This window comes from Oncorhynchus mykiss, chromosome 27, assembly GCF_057628025.1.
Source record: "Oncorhynchus mykiss isolate SJ-2025 chromosome 27, ASM5762802v1, whole genome shotgun sequence".
Classification (NCBI taxonomy): Eukaryota; Metazoa; Chordata; class Actinopteri; order Salmoniformes; family Salmonidae; genus Oncorhynchus; species Oncorhynchus mykiss.
In genome coordinates, this window is record NC_143048.1 from 20,957,364 (window position 1) to 20,973,315 (window position 15,952).

The 15,952-nt window shown below is 45.2% G+C and overlaps 1 pseudogene; it reads right to left on the reverse strand.

The window, feature by feature from the left end:
- Positions 1-589: 589 nt before the first annotated feature.
- On the reverse strand, positions 590-1,687 carry LOC149971267 (uncharacterized; annotated as a pseudogene).
- Between the last annotated feature and the right edge of the window lie 14,265 nt (positions 1,688-15,952).

The window sequence follows — 15,952 nt, forward strand, 5'->3', positions numbered from 1 at the left end:
GGATAAAAGGGATGTTCACATGCCTGTCTGACAGAACCTTCGGGAGGCATGAAGGGTTGGTGCGGAGAAATATACTCCTCCCCCCGGGGTCCATCCGGTAGCACTCAGAACTTACCGAAAAAGCATGGACCTCACCCACCCTCTTCATGGAAGTAATCGCTACCAAGAAACCCACCTTCATAGAGAGGTGTTTCGGGGAGGCAGCCTCCAACGGTTCGAAAAGTGTCTTTGCCAAAGCTGCCAAGACCACATCCAGATCCCAGCTCACCATTGAGCGGGTCCTAGCTGGACACAGGCGACAAACCCCCTTCATAAACCTGGAGATCAAGGGATGGCGCCCCACTGGCCTATTTATCCACCCCACATGGCAGGCCGATATTGCGGCCAATTACCCTCTGTGTAGAGGCTGCCAAGCCCTCATCCAAGTGAGACTACAGGTGTTGGAGGACATACTGCACCCTGCATGACTCGGGCACAACCTCAATACCAGTGCACCAAGAGCAGGTCAACCGCCAGCGCAACTGGTATGTCGCTGTTGTAGCTGGCGCCCTTGCGCTCTGCATGGTGTTCATTACACCCTCCTGTAGTCCTAATATGGACCATTGGTTTCCTTCGGTGGCCAAGCCCACAGACTGAGGCCATGCGGCCTCAGATGCCACAGAGTTACCCCAGCCTGAGACAGCAAGTCCGGTCTCAGGGGAAGTTGCCAAGGTGGTGTCCCAGACAACAGGTACAGGAGAAGGCTGAATCAGTGTCATCTGGGCCAGTATGGGGCCATCAGAAGCAGACGATGCTTTGCCATCCTGGTCTTGTCCAGCACAGCATGGATCAAGGGAAAATAGGGAATGCGTAAAGCTCCAGCCCTGGCCAATCATGAGTCAGAACAGCCAAGCCCAGAGGCCGGGGTGGCTCCGACATGGAGTACCACAGGGGGCAGTGTGCATTGTCCAGGGAGGCAAACAGGTCCACCTGCACCCTCCCAAACTTGTCCTACACCTGGGGATGTAGGTTCCAGTCCTAAGGTGGCAGGCCCTCCGTTGCCACACTCAGAATGTCAGGTACGTGCGCTGTGCATAGAGACGCTAGACATCCCTTGAGCCCAGAGAAGGAGCTCCCGTGCTATAAGATTGAGGCGGTGGGACCTCAGTCCACCCTGATGGTTGATGTAAGCCACCACTGTGGTGTTGTTCATTCTCACCAGGACATGTCTTCGTTTCAGATGTGGAAGGAAAGACCGGGCCAGCAGGGCCAGCAGTACAGCTCAGTGCTCTAGTGTATTGATGTGCCTGCGGCTCCTAGAGGGTAGCCAACAGCTGCTGGCCAACCTGCCCTTGGTCACACCCCCCCAGACGATCTGGGAGGCGTCTTTGCTGACCAGCTCCTGGTAGCACATCCTCAGCATCTCCACCCCACCTGATAGAAAGGAGTGAAAGCTCCACCTCAACAATGCCCTGAGGCCCTGTGTGGTCACCTGCAGCTGGCAGTGACGGTGGTGCTTCGGGTGTAGCCGGGGGGAGTTGAACAACCTTGAAGAGGCCAGAGATGGAGCAGGCCTAGAGGAATCTTCAATGAGGCCGCCGTCAGCAAGCCCAACAGGCGTTGGCAGGTCAGGGCGAATACCACCCGCCCCTGCTGAAAGTGGTCGAGGCAAGATAAGATCGCCTGAACCCTTCTGGTGGGCAGGCATGCTCTCATGAGGACTGAGTCCAGTTCCATGCCAATGAAGGCCACCCTCTGGGTGGGCGTCAGATGACTCTTCTTGTCATTTACAGTAATGTCCAGCCCACCGATGTGGGTCAGGAGCATGTCTCTGTCTGACAGGACCTGGGTCCTGGTCGGGGCACAAATCAGCCAATCGTCCAGGTAATTGAAGATCAACAATCCTCAGGATGTGAGAAGTGCCAGGACAGCATCCATGCACTTTGTGAAAGTGCGGGGTGCCAAGGAGAGGCCGAAGGGAGAACCATGAATTCGTAAACCGTCCCTTTGAAAGTGAATTGGAGGTACTGCCAATGAGCTGGGTGAACAGGAACATGGAAATACGCATCCCTCAGGTCCAGCGTCACAAACTACTGGTCCATGGACACGGCCTGCAACATGCGGCTGGGGAGAACATGTGAAACTTCCGTACCTTCAAGTACCCATTGAGGTTGCAAAGGTCCAGAATTGGTCGAAACCCTCTGTCTATTTATAGGACCACAATATAAGTGGAGTAGAACCCACCTAGTCGTTCTGATGTCTCGATGCTGCAGATGGCATTTTGTTAAGGAGTGAGGACATCTCCAGCCGCAGGGTTTTCTTCAGGGGGGGGGGGGGGTTGGCCACCGGGGTGACACGAAGGCCCCTGAAGGACGGAGGAATTGGAGTCGGTACCCCTCGGGCATTGTGGACAACAGCCAGGGGGACTCCACACCCTCCTCCCGCTTTGCCCTTTGCGACCGGGAGAAGCGGCCAAGGCCGATGAAAAGTGTGACAGGGGTCCTGCCGGGGCCTGACTCTCCTCTGGCTCCCAGAGCGCCTGGGTCTCCCAGGCACGTCCCTATGCCGGTGACGGTTGACACCATCACACCTGTCACAAAGGGACGCCATAAGCTCAACCAAGCAAACAAGGCCATGGAGCAGGGGTCCAACGCCCTGGGAGATTTTATGTTGTGACCTCCTTGGAGGAATAGGAACCCAGTGAGGGATCAATTGCCCAGTACCTCTGCAAAAACCGGGGAAGACCCGTGTGAGAAAAACAGGCTGTTGCTTCACTTCACGCTGTGCCCCTCCCCGCTCTTGTCCGTTAACATGAGGCAATGTGGCAGGAGAGGGACCCCACCGTTATTCGGATGCAGGTGGGTGGCATTGGACCCGGGGCCTGAGGACGCGGCATGAACCGTCTCAGGGTCTCCCGGTACCTACAAACCTTATCAGTCTGCTCTAGAATGTCATCAACCCCTGGGCCAAATGTCAGCCCTGGGGTGAGGGGGTGAGTGGAAAATATGCTCTGGAGAGCAGGTGTTAGACGGGATTGGGCCAGCCAGAGATGGCATCGGGAGGTTACCACCTGCAACATGGCCCATCCATTGGCGGGGGCCACATCCCTCTGGAGCAGGGAAAGCAGACGAGCACCTCCATCACTTCCTGGAGGAGCTCCTATGTGCCCTCCTGCAGCCAGGAAAGCAGAGTCTACAGGTAGGCCTGCAGCAGCATGGTCACTTTGGTAAGGCTGGGGGCGATGAAGCACTGCTGGCGTCTTCTGATGGCCTGTCAGCCTGGTAGCTCTGCTCACGGTGGTGAACAGTGCAAGCATCGTCCCCCAGGAACAGCCTATCACTAGCCAACAGAGAACAGCTGTCGTCACAATCAAAGCTATCAACCTCCTGACGCAGGTCATGCGCCCTCCATTCAAGGTGGTCCCAGCGGTCCGACTCATGCCCCCGTCCAGGACTGGCAGCAGATGGGAGGGGGACTGGGCCCAGTAGAGGGACTAACAGCTTGCTGCTGCATCACTCCCGAGAGAGGGAGTTCATCCCCAACCTGAGCTTGAGCCCAGGTGGGCATCTGTCCGCGGTGGCGGCTCTGGCGCGGGACGTGGACCCCACTCCACCATAGTCTTGGCCCACTTAAGTAGCGCCTTTGGAGCGGCGACCCTCGCGGCCGACCTCGGACAAATAGACGGGACCTCGGCCGACCTCGGACCGAATAGACGGGAGACGCCGGCAGCGCCGGACTGAAGGGCGGCTCCGGCGGCCCCAGAATGACGGGCGGCTCCGGCAGCTCCTTACTGACGGGCGGCTCTGGCAGCTCCTGACTGACAAGCGGCTCTGGCAGCTCCTCACCGACGTGTGGCTCTGGCAGAGACAATGATAAACAGCTGCCTCTCATTGGGAACCATACCAGGCCAAACACAGAAATACAAAAACATAGAACAACACATAGAATGCTCACCCCAACTCACGCCCAGACCAAACTAAAATAGAGACATAAAAAAGGAACTAAGGTCAGGACGTGACAATAACTCTGTTTACGTGTTATCAGGCGTGTATTCATTCCGCCGATTCTGTTGAAAAATGTTTCTTAAACGGTAACAAACGGAACAAAACGGGGATAAACATACCTGAATTTGTCCAATAGACTGTTTGCAACTGTTGGACTACTAATTACACTCTATATCAGCTAGATGCAGGCAAGTGTGTGCAAGGCAGTATTGAATGTCATTGTCAAATTTGTCTCTCGACCTGTGTGCACCTATGTTGTAAACTTTCATTCATAGGCTAGGTTGTAGCAACCTCATGAGGGGTATAGGGACAATTTGAGTATCATGTCGTAGCCTAAACCCATCGCTGTTACATTGAACTTGGTGAATGGAATATGATTGAGCCATCCAACATGCTGTAATAGAAATAAGGCCATGCTCATGAAAGAAAATCTCCCTCACTGACCACCACTGATGTCAAAGTAAGTAGGTTTTGATATTTTCACCAAAACTGTAGTTGTAATTACTGGTTGACATGACAAATCGAGGGCAGCAAGTTGTTACCTGATTGGTCAAGTATTATTGTAACAGTACCATTTTCGTCAGTCTATTTTGGTATAATCAGGAGGTGGTGAGAGGGTGCTTACAGTATCTCTACATCACTGTCTACATGTCACAGGAATCTCTGCTCTAGTGTTAGCATAACCTCCACAAAAGACCTGCTGAATATATTAGAAAAGGCTTTTCTGGCCCTCAAGATGTTTACTACATATCATGCTACTTTCTTCATAGACCAGAGGGAGAAAGCATAGCAGATGCTTGGCAAAGCCCCTTATTTCCTTATTTTATCCTCTACTGGGAACGAATCGTGCTGTACTTTTGGTTAGATCTATGCTAGAGTTGAGTTTCAGAGGTCTTCATTTCATAGGGAAGTTTCAGTGATAAACTAAATGATAGACACACAATTGTAAATTTGTGAAATAAAGTATTGATTTAAGGCCCTAGTCCGACAACAAGGTCCTTATCATAGAAAGTGGCTTTACTCACTCAGCAGTGCATAAGGAGATCGCAAATTGTTGTTAATAGGTTGAAACAAAGCAGCTATAAAGCTTTGTTCAAAACACGATTACGATAAAATGTACTATATCACATGTCCTTTTAACAGTCTGCTAGCTATTTCCAGTAACACTGGAGCCATTGTCTGTTTGGACCACTTATTGCATTCTTTGGCCAGAAACTTTAAAGTCAGTTGTTGGTCAGTTTAATGTCAGAGAGTAATGAAGGCAAACTGTAAATAAGAAACATAGGAAACATTTCTTGCAGGAAAGATGAATAAGTCAGGAAACTAAAACACCACTGACCATAAAACAACAAATATGCAGAGGACATGATGGAAGAATGGGAGCAGCTGTTGTGCTCTGCAAGTTCTGGACCGCACAGGTGGACTTAAACTGTTAAGTGTGCCGGACTGTTTATCATTAACATCCTGTTAGCATTCACAAACTACACGTCTCATATCAGAGAAAATTTGACAATCATTCGCTTTTTTCACGTTCTGGGAAAACAATGTGAAAACATGAAAGAAAAAAAAACGAATTCCAGGGGAAGTGATCTGATAGCTTGTTTGACTTATCACTCTGAACTATAGGCTATTCCTTGCATATACCGGTGGCAGAACCACAAACATGTAAAGCAGAGCCCCCTGAGCTTCTCTGAGTATTCAACGGCAATGTGAGGGAGAAAAGTGTCTTGAGTAACTGTTGACCAAAACGGGACACTACACGATTGAAGGAAAGGCTGGTAAAATTAGGGTTAGTGCACTAGGAGGAAGTGCATTAGAAGTGCATTAGTGTCAAGTCAAATTCAGAAGTGGAAATATGCTTCAGAAATAACCTTGGAGTTTCTTTCTTTACTTTTCCTGCTTTCCCATCTTCCCCCTTCCCCACTATTCCATCTCCATCTCCTGTATTTTGTCCATTTAAGAAGTCAGAAGTGTCTCTGATGGTGAACCCAAACCTGGCCCAGTTCAGTGCCCATTGTGTATCTGTCTTCCCTCCCTCGGCTCTGCGGGGCAGCAGAACATTCCCTGGGCAGCTGCTAAAAGTCACACGCCAGGTCGGATGTTTGCCTAGAGTCTGAGATCATATCAGATAAAACACTGGCACTCCCTATGCAGCGCTCTCGGGTATCACAGGCTCACACAGCACAGGTCGGCCATCCGCCGTACTTTGAGGATACACAGCCTTTTGAATTGAGATTTCCCCCCTGGTTGCGTATTAACATATGGGTCCGACTCCAATAAAAATTCCACAGGCCCCGATCGACGCCGATGAGCCCCTGGTTTGTGTCAGATCCAGATTCCCACAGCTTTCCTTCAGCAGACCCACCACTCCAGGGAATGCTGGAGCTGGCTGGTGGGATGCCATGCTATGCATTTCCGTGTTAATCTATCTTTATGTTCTGGTTCAACCATAACAACAGAGGTATTTTCCTCCTGTTCTTGCGATCGACTGTGGTCTCTGTCTGTGTGTTCTCTGAAGTCTTGGACGACAGAATAACTATTAAAATTGGTAACGATGTGTTAAGCCTATAGCTGAAACTTTTGTCCAAAAGAAATGCAACCTTTGCTTGCCAAGAGATTGAACTGAACAAAAACAAGAAGTTTGGACGGGCTTTGCCTTGTCAATCCATTTAATGGATACAAATTCAGTGCAGGGCTACAGATAACAGGCACGTTGAGTTGGAATTGAACACTGATCCTCCATAAAGTAGAACTTTTCTCTAGTGCTGCTGATGTGCATTCCAGACAACATCAGCTCTCTCCATATAACCTTCCCCTGTGTCATTTTCCAGACTGCAGACAAAAAAAACAAACAAGACAAACTTTGCAAACACACATCACAGAAATAATGCACTGTTGGCTACGGTATGTATAGGTCTTTCTACCGGTCAAGGTAACCGATTCCCTAACTGAAAAGATTTAGTTGAATCACACTTCCTCTGCAATGGTCGAACACTTATGAGGTAAAAACCAAAACCAATGTTGCATTCGTACAGTAGGTGTTGAGTTCTAATGGCGTATCCAGACACTTGTTACTACAGTTGGCACTCATCCTTCTCCCTAGACTTGTTGTTCTGGCCGCTTGAACATAGTGTAACTCAATATGAATAAAAAACAACACTGTCAGAAAACCAGAGGGTGTCCTCCCAACCCTTTAAGTGGTATTACAGACCTTAAGCTATGAGCTTGTCTTATCTACAACAGTAACTGTGAACGCTAAATTTACTTGACACAGACTGGGATGCATTAAAGGTGCATTTTGTTTATCAGCAGCTGAACAACTCCAACAGTCCGGGAAGGAGTTTTATGTGCCAGCATTCATTTTGGCTTACACCTCAAATCCAAAACCCTCCTGATATAATTGCTTCAATCCCGTGATAAAACCTCCTCACACTCCTGGGTATATTGAGTTGGTGACTGTAGGTTGCCATGAACAGCTGTTGCAGTGGAGATGATGACTGAGTTGGCCAGGAAGTTGGCACAACACCTGCAGTGCTAAATTAATCACCTCTCATATAGTATCACACACCCACACCCACACATATTTGTAAATGAGCTAATTGACAACAGCCACTATCCGTGTAGGTAATACTGTAGCTTATCCAACAGGTATTGAGATGAGTTATGCAGATCACATATTAACACAGGAGGACCGGCCTGCCAGCACAACCAGGAGTTTCTATTTCGTCAGAATATAGAGCGATGCATTAGCTCCTTGGCTGCTTCTCACTGAATATAAATTTAACATTCTCACGGTTCTCTGCAAAAGTGTTCTTGTGCATTCATTTCCAGAACCATATAAAAAGTCTGAAATAAAATATCTCAAATCATGTGAGAAAGATGGCCTACAAAGCAGCAGGAACCATTGTCTAATTCTACATGGTATACTTTAATTTCAGTCATCATATTGTAGCATGAAAGTCCAAGTTTAAGGCCATGCTCTATGCAACATATCAAATACCGGAAAATAATTTGACAATAGTCCTAAATTAACAGTGTTTATTGACGTAAATACACTACATGACCAAAAGTATGTGGACACCTGCTCGTCGACCACCTCATTCCAAAATCCTGGGCATTAATATGGAGTTGGTCCCCCTTTTGCTGCTATAAAAGCCTTCGACATTCTGGGAAGGCTTTCCACTAGATGTTGGAACATTTCTGAGGGGACTTGCTTCCATTCATCCACAAGAGCATTAGTGAGGTTCGGGCACTGATGTTGGGAGATTAGGCCTGGCTCACAGTCAGCAACCATCCAAATCTTCTTGGTTTCTGAACTCTGTCCACACATTTCAAGGCTGCGTTGAAACAATGTGTCACGACTTCCACCGAAGTCGGTTCCTCTCCTTGTTTGGGCGGCGTTCAGCGGTCGGCGTCACCGGTCTTCTAGCCATCTCCGATCCACTTTTAATTTTCCATTTGTTTTGTCTTGTTTTCCTACACACCTGGTTTCCATTTCCCTCTGAATTGTTGTGTATTTAACCCTCTGTTCCCCCCATGTCTTTGTGTGGAATTGTTTGTTGTAAGTGCTTGTGCACATGTTTACTGGTGCGCGTCGGGTTTTGTACCCATGTTGGTTATTTCTTTATGCCGTTGGTTTTGCAATTAAACTGCTCCGGTTATTACCTAGTTCTGCTCTCCTGCGTCTGACTTCCCTGCCACCAGTTACGCACCCCTTACACAATGACATATCAATGACCCAAGACCAACTCATTTAATCACTACCATTGTGACAATGAGTCGTCATAACGCTGCATCAAATGCGCATTATCCTAGGGGCGTTGGCAGACACAATGTCAAGTAAATTAATACATGTCTCCCTGATTACCTCTGTTGATAATAAAGCTATTGTATGTGGTAATCAAGAGTCTGTGAACTAGAGTTACACTGTTAGGACTGAGGCGGTGTGCCCTAGTTGGAAGACCAATGTGTGCAGCTCACCCTGCACTATCAGCTCCAATATAAATAACATGAGCAAGTCTACTTATGATAAGCTTCCAAGTAAAGCATTAAACATAATCAAGCAACCCAGAAAAGTGCTAAAAATAGCCCATATTAACATATGCAGCCTGAGAAACAAGGTCCACTTGTAACAGATGATATTCATATTCTGACTATCTCTGAAACTCACTTAGATAATACCTTTGATGATACAGTGGTAGCATTACGTGGTTGTAACATCTACGAAAAGACAGAAATGCCAGTGGCGGCGGTGTTGCGGTCTATAGTCAGAACCACATTCCTGTAAAGTTTGGAGACGATCTTATGTTAAATACTGTTGAAGTAATATGGCTACAGGTTCATCTGCCTCACCTAAAGCCCGTTCTTGTGGGAAGCTGCTATAGACCACCAGGTGCTAAAAGTCAGTATCTGGATGATATGTGTGAAATGCTTGATAATGTATGTGATAACAGAGAAGTATATTTTCTGGGTGATTTAAATATTGACTGGCTCTCATCAAGCAGCCCATTCAAGAAAAAACTTCAAACTGTAACCAGTGCCTGCAACCTGGTTCAGGTTGTCAGTAAACCTATCAGGGTATTTAATTTAAAAAAGCAAAGGAGTGAAATCATCAACATGTATTAATCACATCTTTACTAATGCTGCAGAAATTTGCTTTAAAGCAGTATCCAAATCCATCGGATGTAGTGATCACAATATAGTAGCCATATCTAGGAAAATCAAAGTTAAAGAGCCTGAGCCTAATGTCCTGTAGTGTATACAATACGTTTTGTAGTTGTAACGATCGTCTGTGGTGGAAGAAGGTGAGGACCAATGCACAGCGCGGTACGTGTTCATCTTTTTAATAAAGTAAACTGAACACTGAATAACAAAACAACAAAGAAACAACCGGAACAGTTCTGTCTGGTGTAGACACACAAAGACTGAAAACAACCACCCACAAAACACAATCGAAAACAGGCTACCTAAATATGGTTCTCAATCAGGGACAACGATTGACAGCTGCCTCTGATTGAGAACTATACCAGGCCAAACACAGAAATAGAAAATCATAGAAAACTAACATAGACAACCCACCCAACCCACGCCCTGACCATACTAAAACAAAAGACAAAAGACAAAACAAAGGAACTAAGGTCAGAACGTGACAGTAGTGATTCATATGTTGATGATGTAAAAAATATTTGCTGGTCTGTGGTGTGTAATGAGGAGCAAGCAGACACTGCACTTTACACATTTATGAAATTGCTTATTCCAGTTACTAATAAGCACGCACACATTAAGAAAATCATGATGAGGAATTGAAAAATGGTATGGTTGAGAGGGTTTAGGCAAAAGGTATGGCAAATAAGTCTGGCAGCCTAGCTGATTGGCAAACGTACTGCAAATTCATGAATCATTTGACTTAAATAAATAAAAATACAAATAAACTATACTATGAAACAAAGATAAATTATAGAAAGAATTATAGAAAAGAGCTTTATGGCACCTTAAATGACATTTTGGGGAAAAAAGCCAACTCGGCCCCATCATTCAGTTATGGAATTTCTTATTCCAGTTACTAATAAGCATGCACCCATTAAGACAATTACTGTAAAAACTGTTACCTCCCCTTGGATCGATGAGGAATTGAAAAATTGTATGGTTGAGAAGGAATCGGAAAAAGGTATGGCAAATAAGTCTGGCAGCCAAACTAATTGGCAAATTAAGAAATCATGTGACTAAAGTAAATATGAAACAAAAATAAGCAATATAAAGAATGATAGTAAATTACATTTAGGGAAAAAAGGCAAACTCGGCTCCATCATTTTAAAATGTATTTGAAATGTATTTAACTAGGCAAGTAGGTTAAGAAAAAATATCTTATTTTCAATGACGGCCTAGGAACAGTGGGTTAACTGCCTGTTCAGGGGCAGAACAACAGACAACAACAACAAATGACAAGCCACCGGTGTCTGACAATCTGCAAGGAAAATTACTGAGGATAATAGCAGATGATACTGCCACTACTATTTTCATCTTCTTCAATTTAAGCCTACTAGAAATTGTGTGCCCTCAGGCCTGAAGGGAAGCAAAGTCATTCAGCTACCCAAGAATAGTAAAAACCCCTTCACTGGCTCAAATAGCCGACCAATCAGCCTGTTACCAACCCTGAAGAAACTTCTGGAAAAATAGGGGTTTGACCAGAAAACATGTTATTTCACAGTAAACAAATTGACAACAGACTGTCAGCATGCTTATAGGGAAGGACACTCAACAAGCACAGCATTTACAGAAATTACTAATGATTGGCTGAAAGAAATTGATGACAAAATGATTGTGCTGATTGGGCTGTCTTGTTAGATTTCAGTGCAGCTTTTAACATTATCAATCATAGTGTGCTGCTGGAAAAACATATGTGTTATGGCTTTGCACCTCCTGCTATAATGTGGATGAAGAGTTACTTCTCTAACAGAACACAGAGGGTCTTCTTTAATGGAAGCCTCTCAAACAATCTAGGTAGAATCAGGAATTCTCCAGGGTAGTTGTTTAGGCCCGTTACTTTTTTCAATAAGTTAGTCCTAAATATTTCCAAAACTTAAAGTATTGTATTTGGGACCAATCATTCACTAAACCCTAAACCTTATTACATCTCATAATTAATCATTTGGAAATTGAGCAAGTTGAGGTGACTAAACTGCTTGGAGTAACCCTGGATTGTAAACTGTCATGATCAAAACATATTGATACAACAGTAGTTAAGATAGGGAGAAGTAAAGCACTGTCCATAATATAGCTCTGCTCTGCCTTCTTAACAACGCTATCAACAAGGCAGGTCCTACAGGCCCTAGTTTTGTCGCACCTGGACTACTGTTCGGTAATATGGTCAGGTGCCACAAAGAGGGACTGCCAAATTGCAGTTGGCTCAGAACAGGGCAGCACAGCTGGCCCTTAAAAGTACACAGAGAGCTAACATTAATGACATGCATGTCAATCTCTCATGGTTCAAAGTGGAAGAGAGATTGACTTCATCACTACTTGTTTTTGTAAGAGGTGTTGACAAACTACATGTACCAAGCTGTCTGTTTAAAATACGAGCACACAGCTCGAACACCCATGCATACCCCACAAGACATGCCACCAGAGGTCTCTTCACAGTCCCCAAGTCCAGAACAGGGAGGCGCACAGTACTACATAGAGTCATGACTACATGGAACTCTATTCCACATCAGGTAACTGATGCAAGAAGTAGAATCAGATTTAAACAACGGGTAAATACATCTTATGGAACAAAGCGGACTGTGAAAAGATACACGCAAATGCATACGCACACATTGTGATATTGTTGTATGGTGGTATTAAACATTTTGTATTGTAGATATGTAGTGGTGTAATAATGTTATATGATGTACTGTTTTATATTTTGTTTTATATGTAATGTAAGTGCTTAAATATGTTTTGACCCCTGGAAGAGCAGCCGCTGCCTTGGCAGCAGCTAATGGGGTTTCCTAATAAATACAAATATAAATACAAATTCATCCCAAAGGTGTTGGATGGGGTTGAGGTCAGGGCTCTGTGCAGGCCAGTCAAGTTCTTCCACACCGATCTCGACAAACCATTTCTGTTTGGACCTTGCTTTGTCCATGGGGGCATTGTCCTGCTGAAACAGGAAAGGGCCTTCCACAAACTGTTGCCACAAAGTTGGAATCACAAAATAGTCTAGAATGTCATTGTAAGCTGTAGCATTAAAATTTCCCTTCACTGGAACTAAAGGGCCTAGCCCAAACTATTAAAAACAGCCCCAGACCATTATTCCTCCTCCACCAAACTTTACAGTTGGCACTACAGTATGCATTGGGGCAGGTAGCTTACTCCTGGCATCTGCCAAACCCAGATTTGTCACTCCAGAGAACGCATTTCCACTGCGCCAGAGTCCAATGGCGGCGAGCTTTACACCACTCCAGCCGATGCTTGGCATTGCACATGGTGATCTTAGGCTTGTGTGCCGCAGCTCGGCTATGGAAGCCCATTTCATGAAGCTCCCTGACGAACAGTTCTTGTGCTGACATTGCTTCCAGAGGCAGTTCGGGACTCGGTTTTTATGTGCTATGCACTTCAGCACTCACTGTTCTGTGAGCTTGTGTGGCCTACCACTTCGCGGCTGAGCCGTTGTTGCTCCTAGTCATACCCACAATAACAGCCCTTACAGTTAACCAGTGCAGCTCTAGCAGGGCAGAAATTTGACGAACTGACATGCATGTACTACAGCCTTAGAGAAAGTTAAGTATATTTCTGCTTCTTGGTCCTGAGAACCCAGTTGGATTATTCCCATCTGAGCATTCAGTTACATGTAGGTATTACTTAATTTTGGGGGATCAGTTTTCTAGCAAATTAAATAAGTCAGTCAGTAAGGAATGGGGAAGACGCAAAATGACGTCCCGATGTCAAGTGTCAGTGTGCAGCAGGTAGGACGGAGTCAGGCGCAGGACACAGAACTGAGTAACAACGTACTTTACTCGGAAAATCATAAACAAATTCCATACAGGGAAAATATTACAGCTCGACACAACAGAGCGACTACTTAACAAAGAACAAACACGCACAAAACCATGTGGGAACCAGAGGGTTAATAGCGAATATAACGTAATGGAAACCAGGTGTGTACAATCAAGACAAAACAAATGGAAAAAGAAATGTAGATCGGTGGTGGCTAGAAAGCCAGGGGGGTCGACCGCCAACGCTGCCCGAACAAGGAGAGGCACCAATTTCGACGGAAGTTGTGACACCCGAGTACAATGTGACACCAACAATACGGCAGCCACTATCTGTGCTCATTGCAATCCCATAACAAACATGTAATTATTTTGTAATTATCAGATTTAGTCATGGAGAACCTAGGGTAGGTACACTGGCATAACAATATTCCAGTAAAAAAACATTTTTAACCTGCATGAAATTTGTTTGATTATTTCTTAGCAAAGCAGTGAAAACACATGTAGCACACAGTATACAATGTTTCCATGGCCCAAAGCATTCAATGTCTCAATGGTTTTCAGCATTCTAGTCAGTCTTTAGAGTTTAAAAGTCCAACATCCAGGCATTTCAGATGCAGTATGTGTTGATCCATTTTCCAAGCAGAGGTCTGGTGCTTTTATTAACACAATTAAGAGTTTCTGTTGTGAGAAGACCAATGCCATAATAAAAAAAATATCCAAAGCCAGAGTTAATAGATGCCCAGTTATGCAGCTCAATTTTAATCAGCAAGCAAAAGGTCAGAGGGAAAAAACTTAGGGATTAGACCCATTACAATTCCAAAAACTTGTTCTTCCAAGTTATGGAGTGAGTCATGGAGAATGGTCAAATCAGCCTAAAACTGTCACGCCTGCTCCTGCTCTCCCTCCCTGTCACTCGAGGGTGCCAGGCTGCTCTGCATTACGCACTCCTGCCACCATCATAACGCACACCTGCTCCCCTTGTCACGTGCATCAGCGATTCATTGCACTCACCTGGACTCAATCACCGGTGTAATTTCCTCCCCTATATCTGTCTGTTAGCGTTGTTCCCCGCTTCAGCATTGATTTTCATGTCTTTGTTTTACCCAGTTCTGATGCTGTTCCTGTCCTGTTCCATGTCTGTGTAAATTAAATGTTCACTCTCCGTATCTGTTTCGCATCTCCAGCGTCGGTTCTTACAAAAGTGTATGTTTCATCAACATCATTAAGTCTCAAAGGAGTCAGAAATTTAATTTCTGCCATTGTGTATTATTTCTTGTATTAACTCCAGTTTGCACAACTCAACATTGAGATATATGTAACTCCTGTATTCCAGCCCTGGTGTTAATTACTACCCCTGTTCCTACACGTCCCCAAAAGGAGCTGAGACTGATTTACACCATGTTCATGAAGAACAAGTGGTGCACTGTGCATCATCTACTGTGCTGCTCAGTGTGTCTGGATTAACACCGGCTCTAACAACTACCATCTGTGGGAGGCCAGATTAATCTTTAACAACTTGACCCCACTGAGGAGGGCATTTTAAACATTAGACCAATCAGATCTTAATTACAACATCTGACAGGGTTACTCTATGTTCCTGCAGGGAGCACTTCCCTGATGCATGGTGTTATGATGCAAGTGTGAGCTCTGTACTCCTTCACCAGAACACCAGTGTCTCGCTAATTTCTGAAGCCAAATGAATACTCCCACAATATTTTTACCTTGTTTTCACCTACAGTCCCAGCCACACGCAATTCCTCTTCGTAAATGTTGGGGTTGCAGCAAAGTGGGGGAAAAAACACTTGTGCACAAGCAAGTGGAAAATAAGTCTACTGTATGAAATTCCCAATAAAATATTGTATATCAAAAGTATTAACGGTAAACTGATGACAGGTGCTAAGGGACACAGTAATCTGAGGAACTTTACATGAAGTCTTTAAGTTTTTAGTCTTGCTCTTGCTACCAGCCTAAGGGACTCCACAGTCAAACCTGGCAATTACAGTATCAGATGAGATTGGAATCATCTTTATCCAATAATCACTTTATCTTATTACACATTTATGTGAATTCCAGATACATGCTGAAAATATCTTAAATGGTTCCTGATTATTAATATATATTAGTCATTCCTTGATTTCATCAACTTATGACATCCTAAAGATGGGTTTTTTCAGACACACCTTTGTGGGCCGGCACCCCTACATCCTTCAAAGCTTGGGTTCTGTTCTTCTGAGCTTGACCTCAAATAAAACAGGAAACAAGGGGTTTTAGACTGAACACTTCAGTGCGAAACAGATATGGTACTCAGCGGCCTGCTCCCTGAGGATCCCTTCGGCACATTGCTGAGGAGTGACCTCACTGCAGAGCAAGCCTACATATGGATAGATATAAGACAGGACTTTTTTTTGTTTTTGTGGATCAAGAGATTGTTAATTGCTGGCTGTGGTTCTTGGCGTGAAGCTGTGGGGTTATTTTATGGTGCGAATCCACTGC